The 23,206-nt window shown below is 37.5% G+C and overlaps 1 long non-coding RNA gene across 1 annotated transcript; it reads right to left on the bottom strand.

Annotated features, from left to right (window-relative positions):
* Positions 1-2,341: 2,341 nt before the first annotated feature.
* LOC124394168 lies at positions 2,342-7,495 on the bottom strand. Its single transcript, XR_006927441.1, has 3 exons — positions 6,886-7,495; positions 5,350-5,447; positions 2,342-5,227 (listed from the first exon to the last, which is right to left on the bottom strand). It is a non-coding gene; the product is annotated as an uncharacterized LOC124394168 (long non-coding RNA).
* Positions 7,496-23,206: the final 15,711 nt, after the last annotated feature.

Raw genomic sequence — 23,206 nt, 5'->3', positions numbered from 1 at the left:
AGGATCAGCTAGACAGAAATCTGGTGGAAGTAAGAAGAAAAAGGAAGGAAAGACTTAAAAAATGAGGGTGGGGACAATAAGACAGAAAAATATGAAGCGAGAGCTAGGAGAAAGGAATAGAGAGCAACAACAGGTAATGTAAGAGCATAAGATAGGTGGAAGATAAAGGGAATAAACAGAGAAAAATGGAGGGAGAGATAGATAAGGGTGGCTAGAGAGAGGATAAAAAAAGCAAGTATGGGAAGTGAGAGAAAGTGAGGTGGAGAAAAGCGGAGAGCAGGAAGAGGTCTTGTCTGGAGGTGATCCGTATGATGGAGTAAACAAGCAGTGTGTGTGCAGCCTCCAGGAAATGATTATGTAGCAAAAGGTCAGAGCTTATTTACAGAGAGCAGAGAGAGAGAGAGAGAGAGAGAGAGAGAGAGAGAGAGAGAGAGAACAAATCTCCTGCAGGCATTGAATATTCAAATAGCTGAAGACTAGGCACTTGACCAAAAGACAGGACAAGTACTAATGCTTTGCATGTCTTTACTGAAGTCTTAGAAATAATGAAAATATACGTGTATGATGAAAATGGAGTCATTATATCTGCTATAAAACACTATGGACTATTGAGTGTAAAAATAATGCAAATTCAAAATCTTAAATTCCAATGGGCACTCTAAAAAATAGCTTTTAGAAGTGTAATGCTTCATTTGGGATGGTTTGGAAATGTTTCCCAGATATTTTAAACACTCTATACTGCAGTGAATACTTACACTATAAGAATCCAAACGGAAAATTGTACACAAAACTGATTGTTTGCATTTGAAGGCATAGAGTATCTATATGCATGATCACGTTTAGAAATCATGAATGACTACTATCCAGTTTCTACATCCTACACCACTACACACAACAGGCCATTTATTAGTTTAATTCATACCACAGTGTTGTTTAATTCTCAAATCTGATTGGCCAGAAGGTGTTAATTAATTTTCTATAATAGTTATTCTGGCTGCAAGGCAAACTGCAAGATTATATTACTGTGCTAATTTAAATACATTGTCGTTACTATAGTAACAGCTCATACACATGGGGGAAGTTCCACGTAATCTAAATCTAATAATAAATTAATTAAAAATTGAAGACGTTTTCTGTACGACGACATTTATTTAACATTCATGAAAGGAGTCTCCAGCATCAAGGCATTACATTTTTTCAGAAAGTAAAAAAAGAGATGCTGGATGTTTGACCATTAACAAAAATTGAATGTAAATGTAAAATATATCAAAAAGTCATTATTTCATTCATTCAGATTGTAGTTGCCAGCAAATTGCTGTGGTATTATAGAGACTTGAAACACGAAACACTTAGGGCATGCTGTTCTGGGATCAGCCACATGAAAAAAAATACCCAGTTGCAGATTATTTACCTAAAACAGCTCAGTGTGTTGTGTTTTATTCCATCCTTATTTGTTTTCTTTGACAGTCTCCCTCCAGAGAGTGAGTGGTTGGGTTAAAAGCGGCGTGTGATAAAGCAGGCCTCCTGGGGAAAGAGGTGTGGGGGGTGGGGCTTCTGGGAGCTAAAAATCACATATAGCTTACAAATGCACACACACATCTGTGAGCAACACACAAACACATACCTACAAACTGCTGCTTTACACACATCCCTATAATCAGCATGTGTTGATTCTGGTACCTATAACAGGTGCAAGATCATGTTTGGCCAAACGGGCTTGCTTTTGGAATGCATTTATTCCATCAGCCTTTTTTTTAATGCACTGTTTAAGCCATGTCAGCATTTCACATTATTGTATGCCAGGTGTGCTAGACTGTGGCAGGGAAAATGTGCTGTAGAGTGATGGAAAAACACTTTTAAAAGCTACCCTTTTTTTATACGCCTCATCGCAGTTTCAATGCCTGCTTACCTCTTGACTAAAATGAACCGCTTTCGAATGGGAAGCGTGATTCATGTTTTCTTGGTAAGAGGGTCTACTGCTCTCACTTCCCAAAAAAAGATTATACTCCAAGTGTCATTAAGTTGAGACTGTGGCTAAGTGGCTGTTGTCAAACTTGCACACAACAGGAAGAAAAAGCCTGAGCACAGAGCAAAGTTCACGAAAGCTGAAACTCTATGAGTTTTGTCAAAAAGTTTATAATGGAACTTACATTAACTGCACAGAAGATGCAATGTGCAAAACGTGTAATTCAAAAATGAATTGTCTGACATTTTTTTGGGTCGTGAAAGTGCAAATAATACAGTACTTGATGTCCATTCAGCAGGATAAGCATTAAAAGGAAACGTACTAAACGTAATAAATGGCAAAGATGGACTAAAAAATGGACTAGCAGAGCATGAGTCATAAAAAGTTGTGCATTTATTGAACAGGAAAGCAAACATGAAAGGTTTTCTTGAAAGGCAAATGATGTCATTATAACATTCTGAAACACTCAACACTTCTTTACTGCCTTACTGCATCGCTGATATTACAGTTTTATAACACAACAACATTTTATCACAATTTTGACCAGCATGTATAAGATAAATAACGGTCACCAAGATGTCCACTTTAATAACATTATGCATTATGTATGATATGCATGACATACTGTATGGTAGTGCATGACTATGGTTGAATGGACTGATTGTACATTTCAAACACAATGTATTTGATCATTGGGATCATTACACAAAATGTTTTTTCCACACAAAATCTATTTTATTTCTTAAAAATATCAATGGTCAGAGACTTTCAGAATGAAAGCACAATGGAAACATGGGTTTTTCAGAGATGAACAATAGGACATATATAATCAGTGTCTAAATCTCGTCTCTCCCATTGTGCATATGCACATGTGTTGGTAAAACCAGGCTTAGACTAGTAGGTCAGGCCTAGAGAATATTCTGTTTATATATTCGAGACTTTGTCTCGAAAGTTGCATAGAAGCCGTATGCTGCTAAAGAATTTGTCATTTAAATCAAATGTAGTGCAATTAGCTCAGGGTAGAAAAGAAGTCTATGGAAATATCGACTTCTGGATTAAGAATTCATCGTCATCCTCTGATCGCCGTGCTCGAACGCTTTTTTGAGCGATTGATTCTACTTCACTGATTTCCCCTATTCAAAATGCTTAATAATATTCTAACAATGCTTTTAATTACATCAGTGGAATTACATCTGCTTCCCCCCACCCAACACACACACACACACACACACACACACATTCCTGGAAAAAAAAAAAAGAATTTCAATGTTTTTCATTCTTCTGAGGTAATTATTCACTAGAGAACTCTTCAAACTATATTTCCCTCTGCACTAACAAAGCAGCTATTTAAGTGTTCAGGAAGCCTTTTATGAGCTGGATCATGGCTAAATCTATTAAAAAAAAAGCTGACATTGTCTTCAGCATCTGTGATTTACAGTATTTTTAGTTTTTAGTTTTGGTTTATATGCAGTTTTGCACTTTGATAACTGAATATGAATTCCTCTCATAAATAGTCACTTCGATACAATGCTGATAAATGAAAAAAGCTAAAGAAGAAATCCTACTTTATGTTATCCTGCAACTGGATTTTTCTTCGAATAGATGTTTTGTGATACTTTAGCCACGCAGAGACAGTATAAAAAGACAACATGCTATTTAGTCTAGCAGACTGCACGTGTCTGATTTTCAGGAGTTTCACTACCTTGTAAATTAAAACGTGTCTTTGCCAACTGTATTTGTCATGATGAATAATGAGGCTGAATAACAGCAGCTTTCCACTGTCTCTCATAGCTTAATGAATGAAATCTCCTGTCTTATGCAGAACACCTGCGTTTCATTTTTATCTCAAACAGGTGAACTATAATTAATCTAAATGAATAAAAAAACACTTTCTTTTTTTTTTTTTTTTTAATGACACTGTAGTTCTTTACGCTATAATCCATAAACAAATAAGGACTATTGATAGAAGTAAGATGCTACACTTGCACATGATTGGATTGCGTGTAATTAATTGCTGCTCTTTGGTTCATATATTACATTTTTGAAAAGGAATGTGATGGCATATAAATGGGGCCGGCTATATGGAAAGCGATGGTCATTATCATGTGGCACAGGCTTCACTGGGCTTCAGAAACACACGTCAGGCATTTGGCGAGCATCATTAAAATGTAATTAGTGCTTTTACAGAGCACATCATTTTGCGTAAAGGCTCTTTATCAGTAGGAGGAAAGCCGTTCGAGACATTTCAGCTGTATAGAGAACAGTCACAAGGGAGCGTGTGAAGAATGCTAGATAGACTACGCTATGCGTCTGGATTTCTTGAGTAGAGTATGCTGTTTTGCTGCTTTTCCTGCTGCGCTATAAAGATATAGTATCTTTTTCCAGTTGAAACGAGGCCTTCGTATGCATTTGGTGCTCCCGTTTAAGGCCTTCTCGTAATCAGCTTGAGTGTGCACTCAGCGCAGTCCAGGGATCTCGCAGCCTTTAAAGGCCCACGATTATAAAAAGGCAGTAAATGCATTCCCATCAGAGAGGCGAGCAGGCGTGTGCACACTGAAACGCTCCCTGAAGTAAAGAATAAACAGCCTGTCCCCTCCGCCACTCCCCACTCTACCCCACACACCAACACCCTCCAAGCAAACCAAGCAAATTGTGTGAAATACAGAATGCAGTGTGGTTGAATAGCGCTACATAAAACATCACTGTGGCAGGATGGATGATAGCAAGATGGTGGGTGAAATATAAATGCACAGAGGATACGGATGAAGTCTCAGCAAGCAGGAAATGCCAGCCTCCTGATACAACTCGCTAGAACGCTGGAGTAATAACAACATGAAGACTTGCCGTAGAGAAATCGATGCAAACGCTGGGGAAATGATTATCTGCTGCACTGATAAATGAACCTCGATAGAAACGTTCACTCTTTTCCCCCTCTTATTTTTTTCTTCTCCCCCTCCTTTAACAACGGCACTCGGCTAGGACGTCTGGAGAGCGGTTAAGCCGAGGTCAGCTCCCTGAAGGCACGGTCGAAAATGACTCTCCTCAACTACGCGTATTCTTAAGCAATAACAACGTGATCCGTATTATCCACCCAAGAATACCCGTCACCGAAGAGAGCCTCAGAAAGAAGAGGGAGGAGGGAAGTGCCTGACACTCAAACAGCCACTGTGGCACACAGGCCAACACCAGAGACCTTCTCTTTAGGGGGATTGATTGAAGATGGGGCTTTTTTTCACAGGGCAAGCCAGCCAAACGTTGCATCTGTAGACAGAAATGAAGACACTTTGGATTTTTTAGTTTTTTTTTTTTTTTTTTTTTTTCCACGAGCAAGCTAGAACTGATTTGTGCTCTTCTTGCGAACTAAAGCCAAACAAAAGTCTTACCTAAATGGTGAATTGGAGACCCATCATGGCAGTTTTGGGTTTATCCAGATGGTCCCAGACGCTCCACATGGAGATACACATACCAGGATCCATGGATGCTGAAAAAAATGGCAGAACAAATCACAAGTTAGTCCTGTTCGACACACGTACAGTACAGTATTCAGTGCGATATGGAATGATGGATGGAGGCTTGAGCAAATGAATGGCTGGATAAAAGTAATATAGGATGGCAAGTGGACAGAGAGAGGGAGAACTAGCCAGGTTTTCACATGAATCCACTTAATGACTTTGAAAATTCTCTGATTCCTGCCATTCACCCTCGAGCCCTTAACTCCTGCCAGCCACATTAACAGTCAACTGCAGTCAGCCCTTTGAGTCAAACATGCTCATCACACACACTCACAGACAGTGAGAGAAAGAGAGTGAATGAGAGAGAGAGAGAGAGAGAGAGAGGAGTCATACAGAAAATCCATTAGCAGCAGGAGGCAAATTACAGATCGTTTGGGGGGGAAAAAGCAGAATGGAATGACGGCTGTCAGAAAAAAAAGAACAATGACTGTTATTACGACTCTCATTTTCTGAGGGGTGCACCAGCTCCCAAATGGAAGTGGAAAAAGAAAGACAGAAAAACTGAGCTTTTTTTCTCAGTCCAGTGGAATCTGCTCATGTATTTCCAAAAATGGAATTCACTTCATCATAAAAGGATTTTTTGCCTTTTCAATTCTACTCTATGCAGATTCATTCAAGCAGCTTTATTGACGTTTCTTACCTAGTAGTCACACTTGGCACCATCATGCAGTACCGCTAATCATTTGGGTAAAGTTGCCACATATCTCTAAAATCACTCCATTTATTCACTATTACCCATTTTTGTTTTTAACCGGATTGGGACTGTGGAAGACAAATCTTGGTGCAAGATTTTCTCCCCTCGTTATTCAAATGGTGCTGTCTAATCTGAAATCTAAATGCAGCTGCCCTGATGGGTCATCACACTACAAGCCTCATCAGGCCACGAACAGATGCTGAGGTTTCTCGGATCAACCCAAGTGGCCAACCTGTCCTGTACCATTTTTTTTACTTAGTATCAACATATAAGAAAACTATCAAACTTGTCATTCTCAGGTCAATTTCTGTGCTGACTTCTCCTTTTTTGGAGCACAAAACAACACAACCAACAACAACCTGTAGGAAAATAATAGACAAACTGACATACATGGAAGAGGAAAGTGAAAATCCTAAAAGCTCTTCCTGTGGATCCTTCAGTCAGCTACAGAATCACTGTTCAAGCAGAGGAGCAACAATCCCATGAATATGTTAATAAAGTAAACACAGCTGACAAATCCGGAAAAAAAAAAAAGGAAAGATTTCACCGCCCTGATTACACAAATCTGCGGCAGTCGGCTCACACAATACCCACCGGCACGAGACCCCCCCTACCACCACCCCACACACAGTGGGACTCTTCACAAAGGAACAAAAGACAAAGTGGAAGAAAAGAGAACTGGCTCGGATCCCCAGTCCACAGAAGCGCCTTACCCTGTCAGTTTGTCCCCATCACTCTGTTTCTCTTTTCTCTGCAGCTCTTGGCGCAAGCACAAAGCCTGCAAGGTCCTCGTTTTCCTTTCAAGCAGCAGAGTGAGTGAGAGATTGAGGGATGTGCTGCCTCTTCTGTCGTTTCTGCCGCTTCTGCTGCTGCTGCTGGTGCTGCTGATGATGCCGGAAAGGAGCTCTAAACCTCGTGGCTTCCTTTTGCCTCCTTGGCTTGTACCCAAAAACCACAGGAACCCCCCACCCTACCCACTTTGCACTCCAACACCCTTCGAAGCACAGGTGCTGGAAGATAAGCGGACCTTCCGCAAAGAAGAAGAGGGGAGGAGGAGAAAAGGGGGGGAGAGCTACCAGTTGTTGCGCATGAAGAGGAAACTCTCAGAAGGAAGACAGCAAAAAGGGAGGTTAGAAAAGAAATGAGAAAACAGAGATGAATTGAAAGGGAGTAGACCTCTAGATGGGTAGATGTGTGAGGGAGAGAAATAAAAAAAGTGTAAGAGAGAGAAAGAGAGAGAGAAAGAGAGAGAGAGAACACCTAATGCACCTAACTATATAGCTGCAAGAAGGGAACTGGCTCTAAAGACTGATGGAGAGGGAGATAAAGAAAGCGAGTGTGTGGAGTAGAAGAGAGAGAGGAAGAGAGTGAGTGAGAGAGAGAGAGAGAGAGAGAGAGAGAGAGAGAGAGAGAGAGAGACTTCCAGAATGGTGGCTCCATTTGTGGTGTATCTGACGTGGGCTCCATAGTCTCGTCCCTCGTGACATCCGATTGGAGGGACTCTCCGTCTCTAGGGACTCTCTGAATTCCTGTGCTGCTTCGTACAATGCCATTAATTCACGGCCAGAAGAAATGATTCATAAATAAATTATTAAAAAGTCTTATAAACCCCTCTGTTCTTTAAAAGGACCGTTGAATATATACCGAGACTGTACTGAAATCTACTAGTGTGTGTTGTATTTTGGTCCATCACCTCTATGACATTAACACTACTCACTCTGACTGTAAATCGTTCCTTCAGTTCTATCCGTGGCTGTTTTCTTCCTGTCTTCCTATTCAAGCTGCAGGCTCCATTTCAATCACGTCACAAGATCCTTATACACAATGTTCAAATTCTCTGACAATTTGCTTTATAGAGACATAAATCCAGCAGCACTTCTGTCTCCACTGATGGACGATGTGATGAGGGAGAAATGATGACGAATTGATAAAGCAATTGATAAACAACATCGAAGCGGTTGAGAAATGCGAGTCCATTTTTACAAAGCCTCACGTCTTGGCTCAGTTACAAATCAGATTGTGTGTTTATTGTGTCTTGCTTATTGCAGCCCCATGTGTTTGTTTCTGAAATGAGTAATATCTCAGGAGTGACAGCTTTACCAGGCTCGAAAACTGAAATAGAGCTCTGTATGATTTGACACAAACCTTGTCGTCTCATAATTCAGTGCTTTTTTACACCGAAAGATAAGTCAAGCAGTGACTTCAACACGAGCAAAAACGATTTTACTCTTTGCTCCCAATGCTTTATTCACAACGATTAGGTTTTTATGAATTTTGCATTAAGGAGACACATCACTGAGTACAAAAAACAATTTAAACATCACAATCTCTAGGATAAATATTAAATATTATAGAAAATATTAAAGCATATAAAACATCTCTGATGACTTTTTTCAGGCTGCAGGGATTAAGGCTTGGCTTCTCATTTTTACGTGGCGACGTACTGCCCCCTGTTGGTCAGTCAAGGAGTTTATCAGCTGAATCATTTCGGTTATGTACATGAAATTGCACTTGCACGGAACTGCACTTTTGATCATTGTAAAAACTGATTTTCAAAAATATATATAATTACAAGCTTTGACACTCATCCCATTCAAATTTACCTACATTGAATTGCCACTGCTAGTAAAGATGCACACGTGTGTGTGTTTGTGTGTGTGTGTGTGTGTGTGTGTGTGTGTGTGTGTGTGTTTGTGTGTGGGTGTGTTGTCTTTGAATTTAATCATTTTGTACATAGATTATCTGCCTGTTCCTGACACCCTTTTAATCAACTACTGCGACAAGTCTGTTTCAGTAAAACTACCTAAAACATATTCAGAATGTGATGGTTCAGGTTCATCTATAATTATACATACTATGATTTGGCTTTGTCTATCATTACAGAACATTGTTGATGCAATCAATACTACAGTAAGTGGGCCATAAGATATATGAAAAAAGGAAAAAAAAGAAAAAAATGCCATTTAGCATTTTAAAAACATTTGAAAAATAAAGACCCTGTCTTTCTTTAGAGGTCTCTGAATAATGCATTAGTTAAACAGATTACAGTCTTTTTTTTTTTTTTAATTTGAAATATTATGACATCAATAATAATAAGAACAATGGCAACTTTCACTTTGATCTAATCATTGGTATAATGTAATGTTTATTTCTGGCCCATGACCCTTTAGTGAAGTTTGATTTCTGGCACTTAATTAAACACTGAATTAAACACACCTAAACCCAATGCATTTCTTATAATGTATGAGGTCAGTTGAATTGTGGTCACATTCAATGTGGTTACTGTTTAGTTCATATGTTGGAATTCTGATCAGATGGTCGTGAGCTCCAATCCCAGCCCCACCAAGCTGCCACTACTGGGCTGTTGAGCCCTCAACTGCTCAGCTGTATAAATGAGATACATTTTCACATTTTCATACAAAAAAGAGCTCATACAAAAAATGTTATATAATTTAGTGGTATCATTTTGACATGAACACTTTACACATGTCTGACCTGAGTGTGTCCCATAAGGACTTACTGTGGTGTGAAAAAGTGTTCCTGATTTCTTATTTTTGTGCATGTTTGTCACACTTTTCAGATCATCAAACTAATTCAAATATTAGCAAAAGATAACACAAGTGAACACAACATGCAGTTTTTAAATAAAGGGTTTTTATTATTGAGGGAAAACTAAATCCAAAACTACATGGCCCAGTGTGAAAAAAGTGTTTGCCCCCTTGTTAAAACTGTGGTTTATCACACCTGAGTTCAATCTCTCTAGCCACACCCAGGCCTGATTACTGCCACACCTGTTCACATTTAAGAAATCTCTTAAATAGGACCTGCCTGACAAAGTGAAGTAGACCAAAAGATCCTCAAAAGCTGGACATCATGCCAAGATCCCAAAAAAAATACAGAAACAAATGAGAAAGAAATTAATTGAGATCTATCAGACTGGAAAAGGTTATAAAGCCATTTCTAAAGCTTTGGGACTTTTATTATTCACAATTTTTCACTATTATTATTATTATTATTATTATTATTATTATTACCATTATTCACAAATGGCAAAAACATGGAACAGTGGAGAACCTTCCCAGGAGTGGCCGGCCGACCAAAATTACCCCAAGAGCACAGGGATGACCAAGAGGTCACAAAAGACCCCACAACAACATCCAAAGAACTGCAGGCCTCACTTGCCTCAGTTAAGGTCAGTGTTCATGACTCCACCATAGGAAAGAGATGGCAAAAATGGTCTGCATGGCAGAGTTTCAAGATGAAGTTGCAAGGCTCGTCTCCGTTTTGCCAAAAAACATATAAACAAATAAACTTGACTTGACTTAACAGTAAAATATGTTAGTGGTAGTGTGATGGTCTGGGGCTGTTTTGCTGTTTCAGGACCTGGAAGACTTGCTGTCCATCTGTTCATGACCTCAAGCTGAAGTTAACTTGGGTTCTACTGCAGGACAATGATCCAAAACACACCAGCAAGTCCACCTCTGAATGGCTAAAGAAAAACAAAATGAAGAGTGGCCTAGTAAAAGTCCTGACCTGAATCCTATTGAGATGCTGTGGCATGACCTTAAAAAGGTGGTTCGTGCTCGGCAACACTCCAATGTGGCTGAATTAGTTGTTGCTGCTAGGGTGGCCCAACCAGTTATTAGGTTTTGGGGGGGAAACATTTTTTCCACACAGAGCCATGAGTTTTGGATTTTGTTTTCCCTTAATTATAAACATAAATTAAAAAAAAGGTTTTCAAAATTATAATAGTATTCATTTACAACAAAGCCCAACAAAGTGATGAAAAAACTGTCTGAGAAAAAAGCTGAAAAGTTAAGACCCTTCTTGAAGCCTATGCATTTTTACTAAGTTGTGTATATGCCAACTAATTCATTTTAAATTTATTCAGCATTAAATATGCAGAAGCTAGGACCCACCTGCATTCTTCTGGTGTCTTTTTTATATAGCTGGAAGCAAGCTGTGCTGTTTGCATTGCTTAAAAGGACTGTGCGAAGACTGATCGTCCTATTATAGCAAACATTGTCCTCTTAACCCTGAAATGATTTCAGTCCTAGTAAAATTAAGGTTGGTCTTTTCTGTCTGCTATATGGTACAGTATGTTCCTAGTTTTTATCGTCACAAACCACGCGCTTATACTTCAATTTAATCTTTAATCTTAAAATCTGTCCAAAATTATTTATAAAAGAGGTAAGCAATTATTTATTTTTGAGAAAAAGCCCATTAAGTGTGGAGCAGCTAAATATTAAAGGGTCAGTTTGGTATATTTAAAGCTTTCAGCTGCCTGCAGCTGTGATGCAAATACTGACAACGGTGCATAATCCATCCAACTGACTCACTGACATTTGTGATTGTCTATAAGGTTAAAGAAAGAAGGACTGAGCAATGTCTTACTGGTGGTGAGGCTAATATCTGGGGTAGAAACTAGCATGATCCACTGCATGCATCTAGCAAAAATAAATATTACACATACAGAAACATCGTAAACTGCAACTTTACTTGACCAATTACACAATGCCGTTATCTGTTTGTTTCTATTTTCTAATGAAGTTTGCTCTGTTTCTCAAACAGAAAGATGCAGTGGCAAATTTTAAACTCATTTGAACCAGTGAGTTACTTAAGATGGAGGAATGAATGAGTCCTGCAAATGCATCTGTCTTGGCTTGTTTTCAAACTTTATATCAGACCATTTATTCACACTTAACCGAGAGTTAAAAACTTTCGACAACTTAGTCTCAAGCAATATTACAAAATAAAAAACAAAAAGAAAATGAATAGTGTATAATATTACTATAGTGTATAATACTCCTCTCCCTGTATTCATTAAAAACATACATTTATTGAATAAATAAAAAAGTAATGATGCATTAGTATGTAGTTATTATAAATTAGCAAGTTTATTTGATTAATCATATTACTACATTTTGCAGGTTCACAGGTAATGAATTATTTGTTACTAATCAGCAGCAGGCCTAATAATAAAAATAATTAATAATTAATAGCTTGTCAAACTTCAAACTTGAAGTTAGCGTTCACGACTATCAGAAATATATATATATATATATATATATATATATATATATATATATATATATATATACAGTGGCACCCAGGTTATGTCGATGTCCTAGGGGTTGCCAAAAAGCATTGAGATGACCGATGATCGAGATAAACGAAAACAATATGGCGGCAATATATTAACGTGCTTGAAATTTCTTTATGTACATGATGTGCGTTAATAAATGAGAATGTGCATGCACGTGTTTTTGGAGGGTTTTTACACAACAGCGTTGCCGCGATTTGTTTGATGAAGGCATGTTATAAAAATGTACATACAGTACATGTTTGTTAACTGTCAGGAATCTTCCGCCACTTCCGCGAGTTCTTCTGCGGCTGCACCGAGATAACCGACGATTTTTCCCCCCTTGTGCTCGAGATATTAGGGTTCGGCGACATAACCAATTAAAAAATGCTTAGAAAAAGCGAGAATTTGACGGTTCCACTTCAAAAACGTCGACTTAATAGGGTTGTCGAGATAACCGAGGGCGAGATAAGTGGGTTCCACTGTGTATATATATATATATATATATATATATATATATATATATATATATATATATATATATATATATATATATATATATATATATATATATATATATATACTGTTAATTTGTACAGTATATATATATATATATATATATATATATATATATATATATATATATATATATATATATATATATATACTGTACTGTACAAATTAATTGTTGAATGTTGATTAAATGTTAGATTCTTTCAGTTCAATGCAATCATGTTGAACAGTACACAGGAATGCCAGGCAAACAGCTTTGCTGTTAAATATTCCACTCTGCACAACACATACTGCACAGTGATGAAGTCCTTCCCGCTCTGCAAAGTGCAAAGCAACAAACCACAGTATATCATTCGGTGCACTAGTGGGCCATTTGAATTGCAGAGAACAAGACCAATTCAGACTGCAGCATAGCCTGACAGGGGGGCTCTGCGCATGAAATCATGCAAAACATGAGCTCTTGATTGGATGTCCACTCCAGCGTGAGATCCACATCACTCTGTGCGTTCTCGTTCGTGTACAGTATGTGTGTGTGTGTGTGTGTGCATGTGTGTTTGCTGGACTGCTAGCTGACAGCCTGTTGACACGTTCTCATTATGCCATGCTCATGTTGCTTCTGGCCCTGAGCGCCTGGCTCCAGTTGCTGCACCTCTCTCTCTTTCACACACATACACACACAGTCCCACACACACATTCTATTATGAACATCCCACTGGTTGTTGGATCATGGCCTTCAGTCAGCAGGGTTTTATTTTCCTCAAGCTTCTTGACGAGGAATCAGGTTTTTGTATTTCTATATCACTTGACTTAGCTTGGCCAACACATTTTCTGTATCATGACAGGCGATGCAATATCACTGCAGCTCCCTGCAATGACTCTCATAAGTCACAGTCTAATGTTATCTTTTATACATATTAATGGAAACAGAGCTGTCATGGGATGACAGCTGACCAGGAAATATTTGAGTGACACATTGATGGAGCAGGTACAACCTCATAGAATTCTAGATTTGAGCCTGAGCTTAGGGGTTCTATTTTTTGTCCAGATGTTCACCTTGTGTTCAAACCCTAAATGTGAATAAAGGTTAAGTTATCGTTTTATAGTCTTTTAAAAAATACAGTACAGACCAAAAGTTTGGACACACCTTCTCATTCAAAGAGTTTTCTTTATTTTCATGAGTATTTTTATGACACTGAAGGCATCAAGGGATATTTGCCCAAGAAGGAGAGTGATGGGGTGCTGCGCCAGATGACCTGGCCTCCACAGTCACCGGACCTGAACCCAATCGAGATGGTTTAGGGGTGAGCTGGACCGCAGAGTGAAGGCAAAAGGGCCAACAAGTGCCAAGCATCTCTCAGGGAACTCCTTCAAGACTGTTGGAAGACCATTTCAGGTGACTACCTCTTGAAGCTCATCAAGAGAATGCCAAGAGTGTGCAAAGCAGTAATCAAAGCAAAAGGTGGCTACTTTGAAGAACCTAGAATATTACATTTTTCAGTTGTTTCACACTTTTTTGTTATGTATATAATTCCATATATAATTCCACATGTGTTAATTCATAGTTTTGATGCCTTCAGTGTGAATCTACAATTTTCATAGTCATGAAAATAAAGAAAACTCTTTGAATGAGAAGGTGCGTCCAAACTTTTGGTCTGTACTGTATGTACAATAATTACAATAACAATATTTATGGGGCTAATTAAAAATTAATCTGTAGCTGCAATGTTGATGAACCTGATAAAATGGCAACTGCTGATCTCAGGAAATCAGTTTTTATTGTAAAAATCAGTTTTAATTGTACTTCTGTACATCTAGCTGGTTGTTGTTTCATTCCATATTTGGAATGAAAACCTGCACCCACACCAGCCCTTTGTTAAAAAAATTAATTGGACACCTCTGTAATGTAGCTATTATTCTTACAGGTATTGTGCATGCTTTTATACACAGTTGTTATTCCTAGCCAGGTTTTCCAGCCTTCCTTTTAATAGATTTATTAACCACAGACTGATTCAATGAGAGTCACCTGGGACTCATTTACCTGCAGGTAGAGTATATAGATACTCTAGTTGCCTTATCACTGGATGTCGACGCCATCCGAGGCAAAGAGGCAACGTCGATATGTGACAATGTGGGGTGAGACTGTGTTGGCATAGATGTGCAACTGATCCAGAGTACAATTTATTACTGTGTACTGTTACCACTGACTAAAATAAATCACCAGTTGATTCTTTAGATGTTTGGCATAGTGCAAATACATGATTGGACATATTGTATTGCATTTTTAGTTAATATATAACCAGTTATTTAAATATGGACGACTTGCTATATGGCAACAAGTTTGTGAATACCTGGCCATCACACTAATTTGTGCCTTCTCTAAAAACTGTTGCCATTATGTTAAAAGAACAATGTACTCACATTCTGTAGCTTTTACTGGAACAAAGAACCCTAAAAGTTATTCCAACAAAACAATGGCCCTGTGCACAAAACAAGTTCAATGAAACCATGGTTTTAACACAGTTAATGTTGAAGAACTCAAGTAGACTTTACAAAACCCTAAACTTAACTCCACTAAACACATTTGGGATGAATTGGAACACCAGCTGTGACCCAGACCTCTTCCCTTGACCATAAACTCCCACAGCAACACTCCAATTTTTATCATAAGTTACATCATAATGAGCTCTCTGTCTATGCAATCCTGTGCAATATGTGTCTGACAGAGAGAGGAAATTGTTTACTATACATATTTTAATTAGAAAAGAGTGCACAAATTCTGCACAATTGTACCAGAGGTTAGCATTAAACCACATGCCACACTAATGGTTTTTCAAAATTTCACTTTTTTAACATGTATCAGATATCAACAGGTGTCATATTTCTATACTATTGTATAGTCGTCACATTTGAATGTGTGTATTAAGAGAAAGTAGGGGTGTTACAGTAATACTGTGTTATAATTGTGCTGTGTTTAACCTGTGCCAGCTCTTTCCTACTCTGTGGCTATTTACAGCCACTCCAACTGCCAATAATTCCTCTACTTCTTCCTCTAATCCTTTATAAATTACATTGTTTTTCACTGCAGTATGCATGCATTATTTATTTATAAAACATTATACAGTTGAGGCGGTAAAACTATACTATTAGTAATTTATCCAAACATAAAATAATAATAATAATAATAATAATAATAATAATAATAATAATAATAATAATAATAATCTGACTTTAAATTAAAAAAAATATATATATATATATATATATATATATATATATATATATATATATATATATATATATATATATATATATTTTTTTTTTTATATATATAATATGCTTTTAAAAATATTTACCTAAAAAATAACATAAATATAAAAAAGTTGTTTATTTATTTATTTATTTATTAATTTATTATTATTATTGTTATTATTATTATTATTATTATTATTATTATTATTATTATTATTGTAGATTAATTTATTTATCTGTTTGTTTGTTTGTGTGTTTGTTTGTTTATAAATATGTGCCATTAAATGTAATAATGTATGCTGGATTTTATATAGTGCATACAGTATGTTTCTATAAATGGAATGACATTTTTTTTTTATTTGGCTTAATTTAATTTAATTCTATTTTGGTTCATTTTATTGTATTTGTTAACTGAACCAAAGCCAAAGTTTATAGGGTTTATAAAGGGTGTCTTTAGCAGTAGCATAGAATTTTCTCTTTATTTGAACTAGGAGACCTCAATTTGTCCAGCATGACAATGCTCCTGTGCACAAAGCCAGCTCCATTAAGATCTGCTTTGCACGGGTGGAGTGGAAGATCTCCTGCTCTAGAGCTCTGACCTCAACCCTATTGATCACCTTTGGAAGAAATTGGAACTCTGACTGCACCCCAGGCCTCCTCAACTTACCTAAATCAGTACCTGACTTAATTAACACCCTTGTGTCTTAATGAGCACTAATCACTAAAAACACATTGCTAGTGGAACATCTTCCCAGAAGTGTGGAGGGAATTATAAGAGCAAATTGGGACTAAATGTGGAATGTGATGCTCAAAAAACACACACCATATTATTATTATGACCAGGTGATTCTGTTCACATGTCATAGATTTCTTATTGAAATCCCTGTGATGTTTATTTTCAGTTTGGTTCAGTACACATGTTTGTGTCATTTGTTTTCTTACCTCCTGCCTTCAGCTCTCACTTGTTTAGAAGTACATCAAAGAAATACCATGGTGAAATACAATGTAATAAAAAGTATGTCCTTTCCGATACAGTAATGAGAAACTTTTTTGTTAGGGCAAATCTCTCACTTGTAAAGCATACTCTTGAGTAAAAGACCAACTGCTTCATCAGCCTCTGCATCCAGTGGCATTTGGAGAGCGCTCCAAAAGAGCCTAATCCAATACGGCTTTATGGACACGAGCCCTGCAAATGTTACGTAAGCCCCCATTATTCTCAGATTTCCGTTGAGATCGACTGGCCGATCGACCCCAGGAGGATGTGGCAAAGGGTCAGCCACCAGAAATACCGATATGTTAAGAAAAAGCTCATTTAGACCCAAATAGAAATTATTGACCTGGAAGTGAATGCTGCTTGCAGCATGATTTGTTGCTGGTTACAGCAAGAGCAATGACTTCTGTGGAGTCTCTCCCTGTGTGTGTGTGTGTGTGTGTGTGTGTGTGTGTGTGTGTGTGTGTGTGTGTGTGTGTGTGTGTGTGTGTAAAGTCTATGAAGACTGCTATTTAGTCTTTTTAGTTTCTATTTGGTTCATGGTTTGCAATGTTTAACAGTCAAAGATTTATAAAACCATTACATATGTATATTTAGGCAGGTGGATTCATTTTTGTGTTTTTATGCTCCCAGACAGATTGCTCTGAGCACATAAAGTAATTTCCCCATCATAAAATTGAGGTATGACCATTTTTAAGAGCCAGCTTATAGAGCTGGTTAATCATCCAAATGGAAAACGAACAAGCCTAAATTGGGAAGAAAGCATCAATAGATTTTGTCTAGACTACATACACTATTGTTCCAGAATATTGTAATCCTAATTTATCGTTTGAGGTCAGATATACTTATAGAGCATGTCTGTAACTGTGTTTATGTGTGTAAGTAGGCTGAGTGTGATTGATCTGCTTTGTTTTATTAACTCTAATTAAAGACTGATAACTACGTGCCTGTTTCGACAAACAATTCAATTTCCTGTCTAAAAACATGCTGCAATCACATCCGACTGGCAATAAACAGACAGTGATAATGCACAAATAGGATTAAATGATCCATTTACCATATCAAAGCTCGGCCGAGTATTACACACCAGCTTAACGACAGGACAGAAGCTGATAAACAAGAGATTTATCAGGACTTTTATCACAGAGTTAAGTAAAGGCTTCATTGCAATCCAGTCCAATAGGGTACTACAATATGACCTTTTAGAGCAATTTACAAGTATTGCCTAAGCAATCACAGGAAAGCAGAGCCCTGAAGATATTCAAAAGTAATTTTCTTGATTCACAAATTATGTTTTATGTTTTGACAACATCTTTTGGTGAAATTCTCTAAACATAAGAGGAAAAGTCTAGATGAACAAATGGACAGCCCAGTGTCAAGATAATGTAAGCCAAACCTTTTAAAGATTGGACAAAACTCAAATAGTGTATTGAAATAATGGCATTTAGACTGACAAATTGACTTAAACAAGACAACCATCTCACATTAAATGTTATTAGATAGATTGCAATTCATTGGATTTGTAGATACTTCTTTGGCTTGGTTTACATCCTATCTTTGTAGTTGCGCTTAATTTGTTCAGTTAGGACAGTTTAAATCTAAATCTTCATGCATCACTGCAGGTGTCCTGCAGGGCTCAGTTCTAGGCACTTTACTATTTATCATTTATTTATTGCCACTTGTGAGTCATGGGAATCTTTCAGAAACCTTGTATTTAATTTAATTGTTATCTGTCCTCAAAACTTATTTCTGACCTTCCTCCATCTTCTCTTTCTAATTGTTTGTCTAAAGTTAAAGCTTGGTTCCAAATACTTTTCTTAAATTTACCAGTAGTAAAACTGAAATACTCCCTGTGGGCACTAAAAATAATCTATCAAAGACCAGTGTAGAAAAATCTCTCTATGTGTATCAATGGTTCTACAATTGCTCTTTTAACACAGGTTAATAGCTTGGGTGTTATCCTTGACAAAACCTTTTTCTTTCAAAGCACATATTAACAAGATCACCCAGACAGCTTACTATCACATCTATAATATAAATCCCCTCCACCCAGCCCTCTCAATAAGGAGCACTGCAGTTAAGGTTTACAGCCATCACCTCATGCATGGACTTTTGCAATGCTCTTTTTTGGTCTTTCACTTAAACTATAACACAAGTTTCTTTTGATATTCACACCAATGACTCTGTCTCTATTCTTAAATCACATATGAAATTTCTACTTTTCAGACAAGCATATCATTGACATTGTACACAAATGTCCGATTAATTGTATAGACTTTCATTATTTTAAATTGTTGTTAACTGTTTTGTGTGTTTATTGTATGTAATATGTCCTTGAGTGACATGTAAGGGGCCCATAAATAAAAGGTATTATTATTATTATTATTATTATTATTATTATTATTATTATTATTATTAATATTAGCCATAAGAATATTTTGCATGCTACAAAGCAGTGTTACAGAAATATATAGAAGAAGAAATTTGTTCAGGCTTGTCTACTGATTAAGTTTGCTATAATGTTTTTTGTAAAAGAGTGTGAATTGTCTGAGTGTGAGAATTTAGCACAAATAAAAAAAAAAAAATTGGAACAGGTTTCTTGTACAGTTCAAAGCAATAAAAACAGTTGGGTACATTCAAGGCCTGGTCTCAAAGATACTTTCTTTTAATGCCTTTCTTTACATTTTTGGACACACCAATCAAAAGTTATGACCATACACATACACATACCTCTAAATTATGTTTCATAGCTGCATGGCTCTTTATTTGACCCTAAGCTTTGGTTACTGTGAAGGTTTTGCATTAAAGTTCCTCGAAAGCATGTGGATATTAAGGCATCAGCAATAGCTTAACTGCCAGCACCTCAAGTCATAGAGCTAAGCATTAATAAAACAAAGTCAATACTAAAGCCTAATAAACAAATAAAAGACTAAATATGCAACCACATATGCACACCCAAATAAACCAAAATATTCAGTTTTTAATTGTCTTACCAACATTTTACTTGTCCCTGCTTTATCAGCTATGGTTCCATTTTTATGAGCTTGTCATCAGACCCTAAATGGCTGCATCTGCAACATCTTCAACATGGCTAGAAAAGTCAGATATCCTAATACGTTTGTCCATGTAGTGTTTTTATTTTTGAGTGTGTGTGTGTAAATCAAAAACATGGTGTAAGAATAAAAGGAACAAATGGTACATTTAAGGTCTTTACGGTCCAGTTTTATATCTTAAATCCAACAATGTTCCACTATTTTACCTATTATTATCTTCTAACCAAAGTACTACCCCTGTGAGTAATGTTTGTACCACAGCATTTTCAAAAACTGTATGATTCTCACTGATTCCCTCCTCAGTGTTCAAACAACTGACCAAAACTATGATCAAGAAATTATAAAAATAAAAGCATTTCTTGGTTAAGATTAGTTTGGTTGCTGAAACTGAGCTGGAAAAACACAGCTGGGTTTTGATAATATGGAATATCCACTGCTGTTCGTAGATCCACCACGATCGATTCTTAGCTTCCTCCCTGCTCACTGATTTGTGGCTGATGGCTCTGTTTGGTGAACCAGGGAATTCCAATAGCTATTTATAAGCACATAAAGCCAAACGAAACTAGAGGTGTGGATAAGACTGTAATATAGAGCACTGTTAATCAATGTGTGTGTGTGTGTGTGTGTGTGTGTGTGTGTGTGTGTGTGTGTGTGTGTGTATTCTGGAGGCAATGTGACAAAGTGTGTTGCTTTGCCAGTATTGTGTAAAAATGTTGTTCTGGGAAAATTAAGCTCGTGTAATAAGGGTGTATGCTCTGCGTGTGTCCTTTGGTCTGCATCTTCTGCAGTTATCTTCAAAAACACCCACTGCCTGAAGCAGCCAGTGCATGTTCCCTAAATGGATACAAAACACAGATGGCAGAAACGAGGTTTTGTCAAATGTGCTTTTTTTTTCTTTTTCTGGATGTTGCAATATGTTTAAATAATTGATACCACTATTCTGGTGAATTTGAATCCTGAAAAATGATGGACCACTGAACATAATGTTCTACCTAATCGACTCTGTCTGTGTGACGTCTGTACTGTCGCAGTTTCATTTAAAATTAATCTCCACCAGACAAGCCATTCTGACCCAATAAATCATGTGTGTGTTTTATTATCGTTAATAATACAGTAGGAACATCACTTTAATAGGAACATCTGTACCCCTGCTCATTCATGCAATTATACAAACCATGTTCACCAAATCATGTGTCAGAAGCACATTGCAAGATATTACGCAGAATTAGGTCAGGAGCTTCAGGTGGAGATTTGTCCAATTTGGGTGAACCTGCACCCACTGTAGTCTCAAATTCCTGTTCTTGGTTGACAGGAGTGTAACCTGTTCTGAGATGCTTTTTCGCTTACCATGGTTGTAGAAAGCGATCATTTCAGTAAATGTCAACTTCCTGTCCACTCAAACCTGCCAAGTCTTACCATTCTCCATTCTCCACCTGCTCCCTACTCTCACCACAAATCACAATATCATCCTCAAACATCATAGTCCACAGAGACTCCTGTCTGGCTTTGTCCGGCAACCTGTCCATCACCACTGCAAACAGGAAAGGGCTCAGAGCCGATCCTTGATGCAGTGCAACCTCCACCTTGAACCAGTCTGTCGTTCCTACTGCACACTTCACAGCTGTCACACTGTCCTCATACATGTTTCCACTTTTCCACTTCATCTTTACTAATCCAGTCCACTTCCTGCGTCACCATCTCCACATCATCCAACCTTCTCTCTCTCATTTTTCTCAAACAAATAAAAGCCTACTTACCTCTTACCCTAAGAGAACGTGGTACCAGTTAGAAGCCAGTGGAGGGAGCACAGCAGTAAGGTGGTGTGGGAGAACTTGGCCAGGTTAAACATAAGACGTGCAACTGTGTTTCAAGTCATTTGCTGTGAACGAACAGCGTTCAGAGGAGGACCTGCTAGCTGAGAGTTGCAGCAGTCCAGTTTTGAAATGACAAGAGACTGAACAAGCACCTGGGCAGCCTTTGGATGTTGTGTAAAAGGAACCAAGAAGAGTTAGTCACATTAGCAACATGTGAGGACATCTCACACTACAGTCTTCCTTCTTCAGTTCCCGCCATCTTATTCTTCTTTCTGCACTGGCTTGTGCAACTCTAATGGCTGGGTAATAGAAATATAGCTCTTAAATTGAACTCTGCTCAGTACCCTGTAAAAAAATTTGTATCAAAATTTTATTTTATACATTAGCACCTTTTATAATGAGCCATTAATAAAGTACTTTACAATGAAAAGTACTAATTAAAACAATAGAGCATTTACATCCAGGTATTAGTCAAGATACACACACAAAAAGAAAAAGCCTTTTTTTTTTTTTTTTTTTACAAAGAATTAAAAGTAGTCAGAAGGTTGACCTTATATTAAAAGGCAAATTATTTCATAGTTTTAGAGAAGTTTTTGTACTTAGTTCTTGGTGGATGTAAAATTGTATGTCATTTCCATTTATTTTATATACAAATTTTATATAATTAATAATTAGTGGGACACGAAAAACTGTACTTTGCTTTAGACAGTATGATTAGTAAGGTTTTCTTTACTGATCATACTGAAAATATCAGTGATTTAAACAGCAGCCTGGATGATGACATTATGGTGTTTCTTTCATTGTGCTGCAAAAAAATTTTTTTGAGCATTACAATCCCTGTCCAGCCTTCCTCAAAAGCCTCCAGTCCATGTATTTCACAGGCTGTTGGTATTGATGTCACTGTGTCTGGCAGGTTCCAGCAGCTCTCTTAGCTGTTTAGAAATCATTAATGCTTTTCCAAAAGTCCTGGTGTGCCTGTAACCCACAGAGCAAGCGGGCCTGGAACACATCGCCTACAGAGAAAGAGAGGGAGTGGGAGAGAGAGAGAGAGAGAGAGAGAGAGAGAGAGAGAGAGAGAGAGAGAGAGAGAGAGAGAGAGAGAGAGAGATTTCTGAAATAGAATCAAAGTCCAGCTTCAAAAGGTCAGCCTTAGATTGTTCCCTTTGCCTTATGAAGCTGTGAGAAAGGGGAGGATGTGTGTGAGGTGGTAGAGATATGGATGGAAGAACTGCTGTCAAGAAAGTGCTACAGCTCCCTCTTAAATGCAAATGGGTCCGGAAAACAGCCAGACAGAGAGCAGGGATACACTTTTTTTCTCTCCCTCTCTCAAAC

This window comes from Silurus meridionalis, chromosome 12 (genome assembly GCF_014805685.1).
Source record: "Silurus meridionalis isolate SWU-2019-XX chromosome 12, ASM1480568v1, whole genome shotgun sequence".
NCBI classification, from domain to species: domain Eukaryota; kingdom Metazoa; phylum Chordata; class Actinopteri; order Siluriformes; family Siluridae; genus Silurus; species Silurus meridionalis.
Note: the sequence above shows the minus strand (reverse complement) of the source record. Positions and strands in the feature narration are given on the sequence as shown.